At 36.4% G+C, this 19,694-nt stretch overlaps 1 protein-coding gene across 9 annotated transcripts in view; it reads left to right on the top strand.

Moving 5' to 3' along the window:
• The window catches only part of DMD (dystrophin), a 1,178,400-nt gene that overhangs the window by 723,969 nt on the left and 434,737 nt on the right, over positions 1-19,694 (top strand). The window lies entirely within an intron of this gene.

The following is a 19,694-nucleotide window of genomic DNA, read 5'->3' as shown; positions in this document are numbered from 1 at the left end:
AATGCACTATCTCTAAGAGTGGAGTTCTGGTTTACAATAAAATATATTTCATTTCCATTTGAAGAAAACTTCCATAGCCATATCACAGAAAATGTTTTGTTTGATCAACTGCTGTACCCACTAACGTATTTTTCTCATGGCAGGAGAGGGCTGTTGGCAAGTTCAAGATGTACCTAAAGAGAAATGTGTTGATGAAACTACTGTTAGTCTTGTTTGAAGTATGGCTCTAGATAAACATAGTGTGATCTGGAAGGTTCCAAGTACTGGGAATTCCTAATTTATTTAATCCTTTCATGAAGGAACTGACTTGCATTGCAAACTTTCTTGAAACAGTAAAAATCAACAAGGTACCTTAGAAAATTAGTATGAAATTTATAGTATTCTTTGAATCTGTCAGTAGGGCTGATCTAATTTCTTAGTATTTGTCCACCGTGAAAATATGGAATATTGAATTGATTAATATAGAGCTTTAATTAAGAGCAGTGTGTATTGATCCTGAGATCAGCTCAGTTGGTTAGAGCATGGTACTAGTAATGCCAGTGTTGCAAGCTTGACCAGGGTATGGGTCACTCTCTTAAGAGCTGGACTTGATGGTCTTTGTGGGTCCCTTCCAACTCAGAATATCCTGTGATTCTGTGGTGTTATGCCAGCAGCTCTTTTTCTTGTTTTTCCTAAACCTTGAAAAAAGCAGACTGAATGCAAATCTGACTTGCACAGGATTTTTTTTCTGTGTTTTCTGTCTCTTTGCCCAAATACAGCACTGGGGAGGGTTAAGGAGGCTTTTGTTGCCTATTCTTTTGAAAAAAAACCCACTTAAATTTATCTGTTTTGCATCTTAAGTAATCATTACTAATTATTTTAAGCCTGTATCTCACAAATGCACTCAATCAATACTGAGTTTGTGTTGCAGTGATGAATTTGAAGACTGTTCAAGAGAGCAGTATATTAAATTAAAATTAATTGTTATGTTTAAATAGTTAAAGAGCTCAGAAATGTATTTTCTAAAGAAACATCTGTCTCAAGAAGTGATGTTGAACTAGAACTGGCGGGTATGCCTCAATCTTTGTCAGTGTAAAGCTCTCAACTCAAACTGCCCCAGTCGGTGATTTGAGCAAAGCAGCCGGACCTTGCCCTGAGATGGCTGATAAGTGTTCACAAAGTCCTCCTGAGAACAGGCCCAGTGAAATGGCATCTGAGAGGGGCACAGTACCAAGTGATGGGGCTGTGGTCATGGCTGAAACTGATGCTGCTGCTTGATGAGGGAAAATGTGCCTAAGCTTTCAATTTACTTCAAGTGGATTTTGCTGTACTTTCTGGTGGAACAGACAGTCTTTCCTCATGATGTTTGATGTGTGGACTTTTCTTTTCCTTAAAGAAACATTAATAATCTGTAGGCAGTTTTTTGTTGAGGCTGGAGGGAGGAATTTCACACTCTTCACTCAGCAGCGCCTTTAAAATATATATATATGTTTAAAATATATGTACTGTAGAATCAGTTGTGCAGACTCTTTGGGGTTTGTGTCTCTCAAAGGTGGATTTTACACTAAGGTAAAATGCTGGCATGTCATTTAGATATAGCAATGTAAGTGTAAGACCCCTTTTAAAAAGCTATGAACCTGACAGCTTTCACTACTATAATATATAATAGGTCACAAAAAAAGTTAAAATGTAGGAATTGGTTCAGGGACAAAAAAGCATACTGACGTTATAGACATATTTAAAAATGGCTATTTGGTTTTAAGCTAAAAAAAGTAGAAATCCCTATAAATTCTTCTTAGAACAATTCATTTCAGCTGAGTACATTTTGTATGGTCTGCTGAAGAAGGTTGTAAGATGCTTTTTCAATTCCCTGTATTACTGTCTTGCCCTGGAGATTCACAAACCAAAGTACAGACTTGTAAAAAACTGAGGAAGAAACAAGTTTGCCATGTCTAGCAGGGACTGAAGAAAGAGAAAGAGAAAATAACCCCACACCCACCCCACCTGAAAGAACCCAAAAAACCTGCATAGCATAAATGAAAGGCACATAAACTCTTTCCCTCTAAAATATGTAGGTGTGGCTTCACACTTATTGCAATACAGTTGTAGATTTAGGATGTTTCAAATGCACAAATTATTTCATATAAAAAGTAATTTTATTCCCTTTTTCTATAAACCAGGAACTACAGTATTCTATATTTGATATTATTATGAATGCTCCTGTGCTCTGTAGACAATAGTCTTCTAAAGAGCAACCAAAATCATTACTTGCTCAGCTTTCACCTATTTCAGCCTCTATAAATGTCTAAAAGATTAGATATTTAGGATCAGTATTAAGAAGATGAGATAAAAACTAATTTCTTGCAAGTTTTTTAGCTTGGTTGCATGAGGCTTGGGAGCAGAGTAATTCCTACCTTATTAAAGCAATAAAAAAATAACAGGAGAAGAATTGATGAAATTGGGGAATAACTCAAAGTGAAAGTGTGCATGTGTGGGACAACATAATTTGAACTCTGGAATATGTAGGCAGTATTAATGATGGAGCAGAGAAACAATGGATTAGACCATCTTGGAAAAACTTAGAAGTTGCATCAGGCTGGCAAAGTTTTTATTAAAGAATAATTCTGAGATAAATCAAAAGTTTTGAAAATATGAAATTACTTTCTACATGAAAAATTCACCACTTTAATTAATGCTTTTCCCTCACTAGAAAAAATAATACCTTTCCTACCTTACCCTTCCAAATGTAGTTCAGTATTTAAAAAGTTGGGGAACTTTTCTTTTAAAGGGTGAATTTTCAGATTCATTTGCCACAATTACAGTCTGTGAAACAAAAGAGAACAATTATAATTAAGGATCCTTCTATTGCTTAGTCACAGAAACTGCTGCATATCTATGCTCCAGAGTAAATGCTTTCTACTCTTTGATAGACAAATTAAGCTTAAAACCCTCATATCAAGTGTAGACTTTTGTACTGTTACTTGCCAACTGTTACCTGCAAATGCAAATCTAAAAAGCTCATATGCCACCTTCTTCTTCAGGGAAATCCTCCATGAGAAGAATACTTTTCTTCATCTGGTACAAAGCTGACAGTTTTCCTAAATATCATGGGAAGTTTTTTGTGAGCCAAGCACTGAAGACTGTCTTCTGGTGCCTGATTTACTGAAAATTATTCCATTTTGGAAGGTTTAGAATACGAGCTAGCTGCTTCTATGTTAACCATAGCTTGAGTTGCTGGCCCAATATGATTGTCTGAGTTGCCCAGAAAAACCAAGACTCCACACCATTTAATTATGTATTTATCACCATTTCTTATTCCATGATGACAAGATATTATCCTGTTTTAAGAAACTGAAACTATTGCATATGGGAAGTTTTAGCTTCATGATGTCTAGATTTCCAAACCTGCCTCTGTTACTTTGGTACTATGTACTTGTGGAAATTTAAAGAATAGTGTTCTAACGTGTTTTGAGGTGGATTATTTGTAGGGGAATAGACTTCTGTGTGATCCACTTTGTCTCTTGTGAATTATCTTACTCCTTAAAAAATATTTAGACTGGTTAATGTCTCAAATAAAGGAAGCTCAGACCAGTTTAGCTGAAAGTAGTGAGGACAAGGACAGATAGTTGCATTCAGTAGAGATTAGGCAATATGAGATGTAGCAATAGATCAAAAAGAAACCCAAGTTTAGTAGAGAATACTTATCACTATCTGACTTTTTAAAAATATATTTTGCATTTACTCCTTTAGTTTGGAAGCAGTATTTTTGCTTCAATTCTTCATTTATTTGCGTATTAAATAAAATTTTATATTAACTTTCTTCACTTAGTGGTTCTGTTCTTCATCTGTGTCCAGTGATCACCATGTCATATGTGATACCCTTCTGTTATTGTTCATTTTTCTGTGTTTATGTGCACTAAGATATGCAAATGGCCAACTCCAAGACTGAGTAAATGTGTCATGAATTTGAGGTACTGTCATAGTCTTCATAGAATCCTATATATCTGTTAAGCAATTGTATATATCTGTTATCTAACATGCAAATAACAACCTACAGAACTCAGGTTTTCAGTACAAGCAATTCTGTTGCCTTTCTGTTCTTCAAATGCAAATAGATACTAGGATTACTGAAAATTTAGGTGGGAGAAGGCCTTAAGAAACAAGCAATCCAAACCCTTCTTCAAAGCAGGGACAGCTAAGGGGTCAGATCAGGTTGCCCAGGCATAGATCTAGTCTTATATTGAAGATGGTACTATAGTAATTCACAATATACAGTAGGTGTCAATTTTCCATTCTGAAGCAACATAAGTAACAGAAATGCTGAATTTAAGACCAGTAAAAATGTGCTGTACTGTCAGCGTTTTCGGCAAGCAAATGGGACGGAGAGCCCAGACAGGCGTTCCAGGAGCCTTTTTATTATTTTATTCTGTTATCAGTCTCACATACTGAGTTGAGACAGAGATGGTACAAAGCTCATGCCATCAAAGGCACCCACAGACTTCCTTGTTGCAAAGCATTCTTAAAAGCTTCTTAGCCAATTAACATGCTTCTAAAAGTTACAGACAGCTGTTTTATCCAATCCTCAACAGTGCATGTACATCTGTTGTATACAATACTTGCTTGTTATGCCTTTATATAACAATGCACAATATTCCATTATTAAGCTTAAACTTCTCTATCTTTCTAAGCATATTTTTTGCAACTTCAAAACCAATTTCAGCCAAATCTAGAAACTCTAACCATTGCTTTAATGTCCTTGCTTGCTATATAATTGTATCCTCTTCTATCTTCAAGTTTTCACAGCTAGAGCTAATTCCTAAATTCTTTTTGCTTTATTTCTGAAACCTGCTTTTTTTCTCACACCTAAGAGCTTTTCCACCTTTTATGTTTCCCCACACTGTACCATCTAGGGCAAGGCATCCATACGTGTATCCTTTGTGGTGTTTATAAATCCGTGCAGTCAGCCAGGTGCAAGGGGTGTCAAGGAGGATTTTCCTCCCCTTTCCTTCCTTCATTTCTCTCATCAGATTTCTTACAATACACCGTAAACTGGTATTCACACATTATTTTGTATAAAAGAAACAAAAATCCCTTTGCTGTTACCAGCAACCAATACCAAACAAAACTGTGAATGTTCAAAGGTGCAGGTAAGTAGATAAAGATCATGCACCTCCTGATTAAATTCCATCCCCAAATGACAGTGGAAGGTATTACTGGATGGTGGTGTACAGAGTGTGTGCTCATGCTTTCAGGCTGTTTTGAAATGGTGTGTGTAATCAGTCAGGAATTTAGCAGTCCAGGTGTTTCTCAGGAAGAGGTTTTCCAGTGGTTTTTGGGAAGCAAGGTAGTGTCCTGCAAGTGAGGAATTGATGGTTCATAGTCTAGCTCTTGTTATTTCAGTTGCATGCTGTGCAGCTTCAGCAAAATATCTGTTCTTTCTCCTTACCTTTGTGCTTAACTGCTGGAGGCATTTCCTAATAGAAGTACTGGGGTTTGCACCATAGAATTGTTACTGGGCATTGGAAATGTCATTGGTATTATCAATGGAGAAGCAAAAAGCTGACTTGGTATCAATACTGATAGGTCAGCTCATCTTTTTTTAGGTTTTGCTTTGCTTTTTCTATTTTTGTTTGATAAGTTAAATTAGTAGGTGTTGAATAGGGGTCACTTTTTTGATTTTTGGATAGAATTTTCTTGTGTAACTCAGTGAACACACAAACTAAGCCACAAAGCAGAACAGGAACTATATGTAGCTATAAGAAAGCTAAAACTATTCTATTTTATTCTAAAAGTTTTAATTATTTACTGAACAACCCAGCCTTTATACTCTAAAATTTCTTGTAAGAATAGGGCATTAGAAATTAAAATACAGCAGTTTAAATGATTCCCTATGAGTAACCATGTTTATGATTCAATAATGCAGCTATTAGCTTCCACAGTATATTCTGTGTCATGATATTTGAATTAATCTTCCTATAATTTTCATTTTAACTGGTAAGATCTTGCACTAGGGCTACTGTTCTTCTCTGAAACAAAAAATAAATTGACATGAACAAAGGATAATTTGTGCTACTTTACTTCTTTTTCTTCCCACCCCCTTGCCTTCTTTCTAGTTCTTCAGTCAGTCCTGATGGAAAAAATTATACTAGATGATGTGCAACTGTGTCTTTTCCCCAGGCAGCCTCTCACTGCCGCTAGTTATTCTTTGGCAGTGAGAATCTTTCATCTTGGCACTATGATACAGCCTGAATGAGAAAATTAACATTAATAGCAGCAGCAAGTGTGAGGGGAGCTAGTTTAGGCTGCTGAATTTCATTCCTGTCTAGTACTCTTGAGGGGAGTAGGACCACTGAGAGTTGATGTGCATGGAAAAAGAGCCGAGGCAGTGTGTTTGGACTTTATTTCCCCTTGTTCTTAGAAAAACATTCTTCTTCTCTGCTGCATATTTCCATGCTTTTTTATGTTCTTTTTTCCTAAAACATCCCCATGTGAATAAATTTATTCAGAGAAAAAATTTACCTGTGAGCAAACCTATTTGGATGGATGAATAAGACCTTAATCTTTTTCTTTTATTTTTCAGGTTCTTCTTCCCCATAAATATCTATAAACAGTAGTAAATGTTCAATTTTGAAAGCTCAAAATTGAAGCAGAAGAAAACAAAATAGATGTTAAAAACTCACAATTTTTAAAACAACTATTTTTTCTGGTGTTTTAGGTGGAGGGGTGGGTTATCTTTTTAGTGTCTTGCTCACAATTCTGAAGGCCATTATTAGAAATTATATTCAGACAAACTTTTGTCATTATGTCAGATGATGTTGCCAACATCAGCAGTAGAAGGGAAATGCTGATTCTTATCAGTATCCATTTCAGGCAAACAGGAGTGAAATTTCATGGGACAAAGTAAAGGCTCTTGGACAGTTTTTCTGACTTTTGAGAGACTTTCTGTAAATGATGAGAACCGAGAATGCAGAATTAGGGTATGCATGCAGATGATTAGGATTAGGTTCAGGCCTGAATGTTGAGCTCATTGAAAAAACAGTGAGAAACTTCAAGACATGATGTGAGAAATCACTGGACCTATGGAGCAACAGGGTGAGAAGGTGGCAGGATTTACAGCGCCTTGAGGAGTGTCTGCATTTCACAGATTGTTAGGGGTCATTGTTAGACCATCATTATTAGAGAAAGGTGGCCAGACCGCACCAATAATGAGAGAGTACTGGAAACCTTTTGGGAAGTGAGACCTTGCAGGTCAAGTGGTGCCTTGTTAGTTGTATCATTGATATTATGTAAGGCTGACATGACCTGGATAGCAATATCAGAAAATGTAAATGTAGTGGTATTGTAGCAAATCTGAGATTATCAAGAAAAATTCAATAAGGCACAAGTGTTTGATTTGGGAGCAAGCAAGAGTAGAAAGAAGGATGTCAAAATGGAGAAGAGAGAGTATAATAATGGCAGATCATGTTTAAGCAAGCCAATAGTCAATACGCTTGGCAGATTGGACCTTGCACCTTTTCGCTGCAGGTTGTCCTGGCTTAAACTTTGATACTGATTATTTTCTGTGTGAGTGTGCTCTTGTGTGTGTGACCATCAGAGACAAAGCAGGACTGTGCAGTGGGTGGGATGAGAGATTGGGGTCCAGATACTGGAGAAAGGGTGGTGGATCACAGGAGGCCTGGGGGAGTAAAGGTAGAGATATCTGATCGGAGGACCAGCTGCTCCAGAGACCAGGAGTCCAGGGCCAGCTATCAGGGATCCATGTTTGACTGCTGGTGACCTCCTGTGGTGATCCCTGAGGCTGGATATTGATGTTCACTGAGTTCTGCTTGTCTTTGAAATGTGCATTTCAAAAAAGGTACGTTTCTCCAGTTACGCTGACCTGTGTGGCCATGCATGTTAGCACCATGTGCACCCCTGAACTTTTGGCATACATGTAGATCCATTTTGGGAAGGCAAAGCCCACAGCAAACAGCCTCCTTCACTCTATGCAGCCATGGAGGAGCCGCAGGTTGCAGAGCCCATCAAAATCCTCTTTTGGTAATTTGTCACAGATTGTGAGCCATGCAGCACCTGTGGGGGCACTGCACACTGTGTAATGAGTGAGGAGCCCCTGGCTATGTGGGGGCTTAGGGTATGGGGCAGACTGGGGCAGGGACCTCCCTTAGAAGCCTTGCCCCACCATGCCCAGAGGTGGGCAAATAGAGCCAAGATAATGATTCGGACAGTGGCCCCACGACTGCCACGCATGGCCATGGGGACAGGGAGTGCTCCAAATGCACACCAGGGATGGATATGTCCAGGTGCACTTCCAGTTGTAGCATGGAGACACACCTCATACTGTGTCTGCCCCTGTTGGGCCACCACGTAGCTGTCACCTGAGAATTTATGGTGTATTTATTATTAGCCTTTGAAGCCACCAGCAGTAAGCATACTTCTCAAGCTGTGGTCATTACACATGAGATTTGTGATCTTGTCCCACCCTGAGTAGCTGCCAAGCCATGCACTTGTGGGGTTTTCTTTCTTGCTCTGTCATCTCATGGGATGGATGGGGTACAGCAGAGCTTCCCCTGCAAGTAGTTCCCAGTCAGTCAAATCTAAATTCTTACCTTTCAAGTGTATGTACAGACCTCTGCTCAGACTCTTACCTATACTGGCATACTTGTTTCCAAGAATCTTACAGGGGAGTATATCTGTGAAGCAAGTCATGTAGCTTACTTTGTCTAGAATTTGAGTCAAGTGCTTTGATCCCTTTCTCATTAACAATTTCTCACTGTGTTCAATAAGTATTTACAGTTTATTTTCCAGCACACCTGAGGTGGCTTCCCTTCACACAACTGATTTTAAAAAACTTCCCTGTGATTCGTTAACGTTTCAACACCTCAGTTGCATTATTTACAGAAATTTCTTCTCAGCTCACTATTGGAAGTGTTGTTTGTACAGCAATGCTGTCATTTCTTCAGAATTGTCTGGGATTACTGTAATCTTCCTAAGGTGTGTAATCACTCTGGCATTTACTGGGAAAGGCCTAGTGTAAATGGTCCCATAAATTCCCATATCCTGTGCCACAGGGCCTCTTTACAAGACTTAATTTTCTCATCTAGTAGGTCTCACAGAGCTTCAAATGTGCTATGAGAGGTGGATCAGTGGCCACTGTGACAACGTGACTTCAGCTGTCTGTCTCATTCCTTTGCTTACTGCAGTGTGACAGAAGTTTATGACTTAATAATTAACAGTGGTTAATCCAAGTGATTTGTGCAAAAGAAGTGAGATGGTTAATGTAAGTGTCAGCATTGTGGGCACAACTTTGCTGCTACCAAATCTGTTGCACACAGTTGAAAAGGTAGAGTGTGTAACTCAAGGGAAAAAATTATGGAGATCTGACACTGCAGCTCCTCTGGCATCAGTATATGTCCAGTGCAGTCACATATGAGAGGATCCACTACTGTCAAAATTCTGTAGCTAATAGCATAAGAGCATAAGTCTTTAAATAATTATTTTCAACATCCCTTACCAGAGCATATTAAAAAATGCAAAATATTTCAGAAGTAATTTCCTGCAGGTTGGCTATTCTGGAAACAGGCATTTAGAAAAATATAGGTGTATATGTTGTTCATGTTTCCAAACTTCGGCGTAAACTCAAAATTTATGCATAAAAGTACAGGCTAGAATTTGTCTTAATGTTCTATTCATAAACAGTTAAGAAACTGGCACAGTTTGTAAAATATGTAATATTCATATTTTACTGTTTATCTTACATTTGTACTTCCATACTACCCTATTTGTGTCTTGACTTTTGCTATTCTGAATAGGCATTCTGTTTAAAACATCAGTTAGTTAGTTTTAAAATCCTTATAAAAAGAACAATTAATTCTGTAATAAACAGGAACAGCAAAGTATTACAAGGATGCATTATTTAAAAAAATAAATTAAATCAGAATGTGATTATTTGAAGTCACCTAGAGCATTATAGACTTGATGACATTGTCACCCAATTTTTCAAACTCTTCTATATTTCTTGGTAGTTTTACTGGAAATGTACCTTCTTGTGGGTAAACAAGATTTTCTTAATGTTCAAAAGGAAAGAATTAAGAGATTAACAGGCTAAGTGTCAGGGATTGGTGTGATATTTCTTTTTTATGTTTTCATTATATGTTCTCATTAAAGATAGAAATGTCATATTTATTTTATTCCATTTATGATGAATGTCTTAACTAAAATAGAGATAATAATTTTCTTTGGCATTTAACAAGGTGCTCTTGATTAAATAATAATGAGTATATTAACATTAAGGTAACCTTCTGATTTTTTCAAAATTGCTAAAAGAATTTTCAAAAGAAAATATCAATTAGATGAAAAATGAAAAAAAAAAAAAGTTGCATTTTTTTTCCTGTCTTCTGGCACTTAGATGCTATAACTTTCACACTTAATTTGAAATTTATATTGACAGCTTCCTGTTGTTGACTCACATTTGAAAGAGCAGAGTTACGAAAAGTGTGTGCTGTGTTTCCTATTTGATGGACTTGTAAGAAAAGTAAAAACTGACCTCTGGCAGTTCCTTCTGTTGCATGGTTTGGGAATATCTTTCAGTACCTTTTAATACTTGTAGAAAACCCCCAACTAAAACTGTAATGAAAATTACAGTAGGCAGACTCAAGGGAATAACTCCAAAGAATGTTTAAATTTAATACAAAAGCAAAACATCTGTTAGAAGATGTTTCTTAGGGCTAATGCAGCCTAACATGCTGGATACTGAGTGGATGTGGGTGGGAATGGGAGTGGGGGCTGTCTATACCTCAGAAGAAATGCTACCTCTTTTCATTCAACTAAATAATCTTTAAAAAGTTAGAGGAAGGAGAGTTTTACCTTATGAAAATTTTCCCTTTTGCTTTTAACACTCTTCCTTTTGAAATATATGGCCAGAAATGTCTCTTATCTTGACACATCGGTGGTGTGTGGGTGTGGGGGAAGAAAAAAGAGAAAGAAAATGTTTGTGAAGTAAGGGAGAGAGCTGCATGCAATCTGGGAGCACACACTGCATGGTATGGAATTACAGTGACATAACTGCTTGGAACAGGCAAAAGAAAGTTTGTTTTCATAGTATCCTCTGAAACTGAAAGGAAGCACTCAGTATCACAGTGCTTAAAGAAAGTTCAAAATCATGAAGGTCATTTCCACTCCAGATCACAAGAATTGAACTTATTTCTGATACTAAAAACTTAAACAGTGCTAAACTTGTGAATTTCTGTAGTGCAAAGCTAGAAAATGTTCTTTTTTGGTATAAGGTCCGTGACAGGGACTTTTGAGTAGGCATGGAATAGGATTGAAACTACCATAGAATCACCAAGATTGGAAGAGACCTTCAAGGTCATGGAGTCCAACCATCAATCTTGCACCAACAAAATCACCCCTAAATCAGATCCCCAAGTACCATATCCAGTCATCTCTTGAACTCTTTCAGAGATGGTGATCTGCCCACCTCCCTGGGCAAATTATTCCAATTCCCAACCACTCTTAAAGTTACTTCATTGTTTCTTTTTTTCTAATACTTAAACAGAACCTCCCCTGGTACAATGTAAGGCAGTTTCCTCTTGTCCTTTCACTTGAGACATGGCAGAAGAGATTGACTTCCTCTCCACTACAGCCTCCTTTCAATAAGTATGCTAGAGCGAGATGTCTGTTCTAGGCTGTGAAATAGTTCATAGGCAAGCATGGTATCCCCTGGCATTTCCTCTAGTTTTGATAAGGCTGGTATCCTGCAGGCCTCTGCACTGGCACAGCTATCTCATTACTCTTCTCTCCTGGGCCTTCTCTCCTTCATGCTGTTTCCTGAAAAGCAGAGCATTTAGCCCATGAGACTCTCTTTTAGTCATTTTGCTTATGTAACTATTGGTAGAACAGAGTCTGCAAGAGCATACAACTTGGATAAATTGTAAACAAATGACACTTTAGTTGTTGTATTTCTCACTTTCATGCCTTTTTCTGTCTCAATCTCCACTCTCTGGAAAGCAAACTAATTTCTGGTTAGCTACAAATATAGTCTAAAGTGCTTGAAGATCACACTGTGTTTCACCAAATTGTACACTTCCTCTATGAAATGTCTCTGTAGACAGATTTCCTTGTCTATATTTGTCGTGGCTATTGGCAATTCCTTATTTTAGCAAAGAGCAGAAAAATTAAGGTGCTAGGATCTTTGCCTTTTATCACATTCAGAGAACATTACTTGTGCCTTAAAAATAAGGATCATGGAGACATATTTGATTAAAGGGTCATACAAAGGGGAAGATCACACGTGAGTTTTCTAAACATAATCTAAATTCTTTGGATTTAAATACTGTAGAATAGTCTTTGAAGTATCACATTAATAGTTAATGTGTGAACTGTTTAAAAAAGAGGGAGAGAGGAAGTGTTGTATTGCAAATCTTGCAATGAAGAACCACTCCTGGAGTCTGAGAGAGCATTTTTCATTTAAAACAGCAGTCATGAGCCTTCAGAATTCCTTTATAAATGTAGAATGAAAATATGTGCATATTTTGGCTGCAAATTTGTAGTTAAAACTAATCTCATGAATTTTTTGATGGCTTAAACTCAATTAATGCTTCTAAATGGCTGGTGCTTATGCACAGGTAGGTATTTTACAGTTATTTTTGTAATACAGCACAAATTTCAACTGCTGAAGACTTTGCACTGGCTTTTCACATAATTTTAATATACCTAATATTCACGTGAAATAATTACACTAGCCACATCAAATATATTTAATCAAATGGGAGGAAATGAAATTATTTCCATTTACCTCAAAACTGACTTTCAATTTCTTATAAATACTTTTACTTAATTATACCACTCTTTTAAAAAATGATACTGGCAAGACAAATTATCCTGTAAAGAAAAAGACTAAATATTTCTGTGGAATAAATGCTTAATATTATTTTACTCATTTTGAAAACAGTGAAAGGTAAAAGATCATAGATTTTAACAGGAGTACTATGATATAAAAGTTAAGACTGTTGAATAAGCATATTGTGCATTCATTATAAGTCCTATCCAATAGAGTAGATAATCAATTTGCTGTGCGAACGATCCATTCTTTGTTTGTCATCATTCAAGTTACAGGAATTTTTGCCTCACATTTGGATGCACCCAGAACATTGTGATCTTTACTGGCATAGAATTTGAATGTTTCTTTCAGAGAAGAATTTAGGGATTTAATTATTTTTGTCACAAGTTGTTCAGTGGTCATGCATAACCAAAATGATTTGATGTTGCATGCAGTGAAAAAATATGAGGGAAGAATGCTTGATTTTATCCCCAAGTTTCTGAGGAATATATTATTTCATGCATAGCTCTGAAGTACTGTGAATGACATGCAGTAGCTCAAATACAAGCTCAGTAAATATTTGAACATTAAGACTTATGACTTTATGCTGGTGTTATAGTTCCATGATGAAATGTGTTGCTAAGCCCTAGCTAATGAACTCTAGAGAGATGCAGAATTCATGGGCTTAAATGCGGCCCTTTAATGCAGCTGTATTTCTTTGGCAACCAAGCAAGTATGAAGACATTGTCCTGCCCTGTCTCCTACAGGTGTGTAGGCATATGCCAGTCATAGCTCAAGCAATCTTACAAGACTTAGTGTCACAACAAGTCATGCTAGGGACACATGAGAATTATTGAAATGTCCTGAAAATCTGCTGTATTATTTATGTGTCATTCCTAAGTTGAAACCTAAAATGACTTCAAGTATTGCAGTACCAAGTAACTAAAGTTTAATAAAATGAAATGCACAAAAAATACGGAAATAAGGCACTGGCCATCTGGTAGAAATCAAAACTCCTCCAGAGGACTTTTAAACAGCTTGCTTTATTCTGCACATGTGTAAGGATAATCAGTTTCCTAAAGTGGTGACAAATTTATCATTACCTTTTCAGCACGGTTTCTTTTCTCGATTATATCATAATGATTAATTTATAAAACTAAATGGTTTTTCATGAACCTATATCTCCATCTCACAGAGGCCTTATTCTCTGTAAGCCAATAGAAAAAGAAGTGTTGTTTATTTCTTTCTGATCTAGTTTAAGGTTCCTGCCACTCACTCATCAATGATTTATGTGTCATCCTAGTTCTATCAATATGGGAAATGAATATTAGAAATCCACAGAAAATATCTGAGACTGAGAAAGTGATTTTACTGTTATTCCACTTCTAAATTAGGAAATTCAAGTACAAATTAGTTATTTGCCCACAAACCTGACTCCAGAATTAGAGGGCTACTTATATATTTAAGTGTCTTAATAATCTGTATCATATTCTGAAGAAGATTAATTTTGCAATAGCATTTCAAAATATAAGTACAAGTTTTTGGTTTTGGTTTTGGTATTTTTTTAATACCGATTCTTTAATATACACTCTCCACAAAAGGGAGGTCTAACATGTATAAAATACTGAAGTTAGTTATAGTTGTCACAGGTACGTTTTCCCCTAGTATCATTTCATATAAAACATTTTTTTTTCAGTACAATTGCTAAACTCAGGCAAAACATTTCCAATGTCTTTCAACAATAAAGCACATTTACCTAGGCTGGGTATATATTGATATATTAGCACTTATACATACACATGCCTTACATTCATATACAGGTATAAATATATATATGTATATATAGGGAATGTGTTTTAGTATGAATTTGGGACATATCTAATATATAAATCTGTATTTTGCTACCTTAGTAGATCTCACTTTCAAAGAATTTAAAACCCTGGTTCTCCTTTTGTATGCTACTTAAACTATTACCTGGTTACTCTGTCTTTAAGAGTAATATTTCTATTCTTAGTCTAAATATTGTACAGTAAAGTATATGTGTTTGAATAGTCAGTGAGAATCTGGTTTGGATTTTCTTTTCCTTGAGCATCTAGAATCCAGTATCTTTTAGCAAAAGTCGCTGTGTACTGAATTTTATCAGAAAGCTGACAGTTGATTCTATAGCTTACAAAATAAGCTCAAGAGTAAATGTACTAGGAAATACACTAACCTGTCATTTTTATCATCAATACCTTTCTTACAAAGACCAGAAAAATGTTTACTTACCTTTTTGTTTTCCTATATGTGAAACTAGTTTTTTTTTCCCTTTAGAAGGCAGTCTGCCTCAAAAGAAAAGTAATAACGTAATTGGTTGTACTGCCTCCCATCTTTTAAAGGATATCGCTGCATTCTTTTATTTATGTCCAGACCCAGAGGCCACTTTTAAAATATTTAATCTGCTTAAATGAAAATGTAATTTAAAAATAAAAGGTATTAATGAATCTGTGGAGGTTTGCATTCAATTCTGGAAGCTTATTTAAAACAAAGCAAAAAAATTTAAGTCGGTGCATAGGTACAGACACTTATCTCTTCCATTCAGTTGTTTAAATTTTTTAGTACTTGGGGTGGATGCAATTATTGAGCAAACCTGTTACCCCGGAACTGCATCAATAATTTGTGTTCAAAGGGGAGGAAAGTGGGTTTGGGGTTTTTTTTATTACTTTTCTAAAGTAGAATAGTTACTTCTGCTAAATATATTTACGTCCGAGGTAATGAAAACACTTAAGTAGCTATACTTTGCTGCACAGATGACAAAACATCTACTGCTCTTATTCTGTACATCAGGGTTAGGTAAAAAGTCTCGTGATTCAGCATTCAGTTGCCTACCACTGAGCAAACACTACAGTATTTGGGGATGGGGGATGGGGGAGGATAAACAAATCAAAATGTGCTTTTTGAAATGGTTGTATTTTGTCTGTTAGGAATAGGGTGAGCTTTCACAACTTTTTCACTTCAGTGAACCAGTAGCCTTTGTTAGTAGCTAGAAAGAAGTAGCTAACTGTTCTGCTCTTGTAAAAGCTGCTTAGTAAGATTCTTTTTGTCAAGGGAAATGGTGTTGGCACGCTGTGCTTCACTGTGGCTAAGGTGGGCAGTACAATGTACCCTGTGCCCCTTGGTGCTGCTCAGCACTACCACAAAACTGCTCACCACTCTTGTTTGAGCTCTTGCACTTTTCTCCATCTACCATTTCCTAGAGCGCAGCACAACAGAAAACTGAAGGTGCTTCTGCTGTCCCCGCTGGAGGAGCCCAGCTCGGTGCTTCTTGGGTGCCATGGGTAGGATAGGAGTTCACTTGGACAAACCATCAGCCCCAGTCCCAGCTCTGGATGGGGCTTCCCATGCTCTCTGATGGACAGTGAAGCACAATTGCACACTACAGGGCAGAGTTGCCGGAGGATGAGGATGGAAGCACTTAATCCTCATAAAATGCATGGAAGGAATTCAGTGTTTTGAAGGATTGATCAGGCTTTTAGAATTAAAAGAAGCAATATATGTGCCGTGTAACTTCCTCTTTGAAGTTCCACAGATTTAGCTGCTCTGTGATAAAATCTTGATTTTTGGGAAGCAAAGCTGTGTTGTGTTTTAGACAAAAGTAAAATAAAAATCAGTGGTGAAAAACTTCAGTACCACACTTAATCTCATTGATTGAAATGTTTAATTGAAGTTTTTACAATCAAAGCCTTACAAATAAAGCTCCTTTCCAGTTAGATTCTCTGGAGTTCATTTTCCCATGAAATACAGGAACTTAGCCAATAGATCATTTACTTCATAAAATTTCAGCCTCCAGAAAAACTGCAGAAATGCTCTGCCATCTTCAAGCTTTTCTTTATCCTGTATTACCCTATTAGTGACAGTTTATAAACTTGTTTCCAAAAAGAGCTATATTTTAATGGGAAGCAGTTAAAAAGCTTTTGCAAAAATAGTAGGACTGAAAACATGAGTAATTGTCATCAGACTCAATGGTGCATAGGGATGCATTATAATACTTGCAGGTAAAACATTATACAATCTTTTGATAATGAAGGCTTTGCAAAGTCTTAACCTTAAAGTTGTCATACTATACTTTGCTTTTCCTAGGTTGCCTATACTTAATTAATTTCTCCCATAAACATAAGCATTTATTTTCTTAAAGCATTATTAAGTATTCACACTAGGACTGGAAATTGTGCAATTTCAAAGTGCAGTTTAAAAGTAGTCCCTATGTTCAAAGAACTGCATGTTAATTGTGGGTTTCATCCATGGTCACTGGAAAGAAACCTACTGACCTTTCTTAACTACTTTTCTAGGATGCAAAAGTTATTCTTTTTCAGAGGCAATACTGCGATTTACTCCTATTTTAGCAATTTCCTAGAGGAAGTATTTAGGAAAATGCAAATCTAATATTACCGTAACCACCATCTTAAGCTTAAACCCCCAATTTTATCTGTTCCCTTTAGCTTGCGCTTTTTCTTTTTTTTTTTTTTTTTTTTACATCAGCTAATGTGTGGATAGGAAGTCTCAGGGAATATGTTGTTAGGCTGTTACTTTCCAGTAACAGAACAGAATAAGTTTTTCAAATGAGTTTCAAGTAGTCTTCTTTAGATAAAATGATGTGTTGAGGATAATGGCAACTGAATTTCTAGCCTTTCTTTAGAATCTTTTGGGAATTTGGTTGGCTTGTCTAGATTAACATAGGTATAGTTTAAAATGTTTTAACTGTATATTAAATAAACACAGATTTAAACTGACCATTGTGCTGGATTACAGAAGAAGTTGTGTGTAACAAAGTATTATCTTGCTGTAGTGTTAGCCACTAGAGCAATGTCATTCTAATTAGCTGTAGCCAGATAACAATCCCATAACAACTGAAGAACGAAGCTCCATTGCTTGCTTGTTTTCTTGGATTGGTATTTTTCTTCTCTGCTTTTAACTGCAGTTGCTGGCAAATTTATTTCATTCTGAAAAACCTTTTATTTGTATTTTGATGTATTAAAAAAAAAAAGTCAAAAAAACATTAACTGTAGAAATATAAGAGTTAAAACCAGTAGTGTGCTAGGTCTGAATTTGGATTGAGATAATTTCCACTTTTGGAATACTGCATGAAATTCCTGTAAGGAGGAATATCCATACCATATCCCTGGTATGCTTGCTGTGGCTAGACTGAGTCCATTATGTTTTGCCTTCTATTTTTCCTTCCAGTATTTGGGTTTGGGGAGGCAAGGTCACCCGCTCTGTCTGAGTACCTGCACACTTGATGTAGACACTATCATTGTGTGGTGGTTCCTTCAATTAAACTAAGTGCTTTCCCTGGTAACTTTCTTGTAATTTGATTACTGATCTTATTAGGAAGCTGTTTATACAAAAAGATTGATTCATGCATGTATAGTAACTGGCAGGCATATTTTGAAGTTGATGCTACCATAGGAAGTTTAGAGACAAAAGATGATTTTTCATTTTATATTCAGATTTTATTTTCTTTGAAATGCTATATTACTTTTCAACTGAAAACTTAAGTAAAATGGCTTGGATTAAATTTCTATCAGGACAAATGCCTTAGAAACAGAATGGTGTTTATGAGTAAGCCTATTATCTCATGTAGACTGCTGGGACTTGATCCTCTGTGATGCTCAGAACTGGAATTTTGGCTAGGTTGTTCAAGTGTCTCAGCAGCATCTTGCATTTACAAGGAAGTTTGTTTGGAAAATTTCAGCAAAGTTATGAGTGTCTGGAGTCTATTCCATCATACCTGTGTTGGCCAGCACCTCTGGAACAACCACTGGACGTTCCCATTTTTAGGACAGAGATTTCTTGCAGAGTAACATTAATGGTGCAACCTGTTGCTGACACATCTTTAATGTCTTGCCTTTGTTTCAATCTCATGTTGCTAAGGCTGATCCGGATACCTCATAAACATAAAACAAGCCTCTAGCTAACTAAGGTCTTGCATTTAGTGTGAAATAAATGTAAATAAGATTTGACCTAGTAGAGCTTTAATGAAAAAATTTCCTAAAAAGGCTTTATTTTATTGTAGGTGGTATAAATAATAATACCTCCGAAAATATATATATTTTTTTCTGTTCAACCTGTTTTGCTGGAGAAAGCTTCCCAAGAATTTAAAAATAGATAAAATTTAAACTCAGACCTCTTTCCTAAGGATAAGATCTGATCTATAAATTTGATTAGCATATATCTGTGGTAAAAAAACTGCTGACATGCTGACCTGAACAGAATTTGAGGAACAGCTAAAGAAAGAGATCTTTCTGTCTAGTTCAAAACATGTTGATACCTTTTATCATTGTTCTCTTTGGGAAGTGACTTCTGAGGTGTGTGCCTACCCCCCTGTTTAAATTTCAGTCTCATTAGCCCTCTTTGACCAGTTGCCTGTGATAGCTCTGAGAACACCACGTATTTGAGCACAGTGGAGGCAACTGAATGAAGCTGAAATACTTGCTCACTGTGTAGTCAAGAGTGGTTTAGGAAGAATACTGTTTAAGTTTACCTTGCATTTGCATAGACAGAGAAACAAATGGAGTGGAAATCTTTTAGTCTCTCATTCTTCAAATGTTATACCTTCTCAAGCTGTAAAATTTTGTTAGTTAACAAAAATGCAGAACTATAAAAGTTAGGTGAATGACCAGTTGTAGAGCATTACTTTAGTATCTGATGAGAGAAATATCTCTTCAGAATTCTGCAGGGGCAGGAGGAATAAAATGGAAGAATATATGAGCGTTAATTCTCCTTTATTGATCCCACACATTCTCATGAAATTTGCAAGTTAGATGTCTTAGTCTTCAAAAGGAGATTGTAGCCTACTGAAGTTTGCATTAGAGTAATATTGATTGCATAGAGTAAAAATACATTCTTTGATCTTTTTATT

The sequence above is a fragment of the Corvus cornix genome, chromosome 1 (assembly GCF_000738735.6).
Source record: "Corvus cornix cornix isolate S_Up_H32 chromosome 1, ASM73873v5, whole genome shotgun sequence".
Taxonomy (NCBI): domain Eukaryota; kingdom Metazoa; phylum Chordata; class Aves; order Passeriformes; family Corvidae; genus Corvus; species Corvus cornix.
The sequence above is the reverse complement of the archived record's forward strand: the minus strand, read 5'-3'. Positions and strand labels throughout refer to the sequence as shown.